A 1162-nucleotide genomic window follows, 5' to 3' on the forward strand; every position below is an offset into this window, starting at 1 on the left:
TTGAGAAAAGTCTAAGTTATTAAAACATTTAAATGGTATATTTTTGTAGGTATTTGAAGTATTGAGAATTATCAATCTAACTGAAACATATGTCTTTATATCTAGAAAACTTAACTAATGTAATTAAAAGCTTGATTGTTATAGGTGCTTCTTTTAATCTATATTTCTTAATTATACATTGTAATTTTAAAGGAGCTCTGTAAACATAATAACTTAAACAAGATTATAAATATGTATATAACAAATTTGACCTGAAATTTCTGTCAATAAACCAAAGTCCTTACCAGTGTATTCATATCTATATCATATTCCACTTCTTTCTTTCTTTATTTTTTAAGAAATTGACTGTGACCACTAACCACTTATAACTAACCCTTACTTATAAAATGAAAATAAACATTTATAAACAATCACTTTGGGAATTTGGACAGAATTTTCTCCAAAGTGCCTCCTGTTGCTTATTGGACAAAGTATTTTTAGGATTCGTGAAGACCTTTTGGAGGGAACTTGCTCTGTAAAACCACATTAACCTGGGAGGAATTCACAGGTTCCCATACTCTATGGAAACAAAAGCAGGACCTCTTTTCCAAAGTAACATAGCTTTACACTCAAAATTTGAAGCCAAGATATCCTTATGTTGGTTTTGCATAGCAGCCCCCACAATAAAATGACTTTCTGCAGTTTTTTGAGGAGAGCCCGCTTGTTTGCCTAGTTGCCTGGCTAGATTAGCCCTGAAATAAACACATAGAAATTATATTAATTAAATCACTGCTTGGCCCATTAGTTCTAGCCTCTTATTGGCTCACTCTCACATATTGATTTAACCCATTTCTATTAATCTGTATATCACCATGTGGCAGTGGCTAACGGGGAAATATTCAGCATGTCTCTCTCTGTTGGCTCCATCGTGTTCCTCTGACTCTGCTTTCTTCCTCCCATAATTCAGTTCTGTCTTCCCCGCCTACCTAAGTTCTGCCCCTATCAGGCCAAGGCGGTTTCTTTATTCATTAACCAATACAAGCAACACATAGAAAGAAGGACCTCCTATGCCATGAAGCTATCTCATTAACAGTCAAAAATATAAAGAAAACACAATGGTATGCATAATCCAGACTCTCTGTATACTTTCCATCTTTATGTGACTTTTTCTATATTTCTTTTA

Source organism: Microtus ochrogaster, unplaced genomic scaffold (assembly GCF_000317375.1).
Source record: "Microtus ochrogaster isolate Prairie Vole_2 unplaced genomic scaffold, MicOch1.0 UNK2, whole genome shotgun sequence".
Lineage (NCBI taxonomy): Eukaryota > Metazoa > Chordata > Mammalia > Rodentia > Cricetidae > Microtus > Microtus ochrogaster.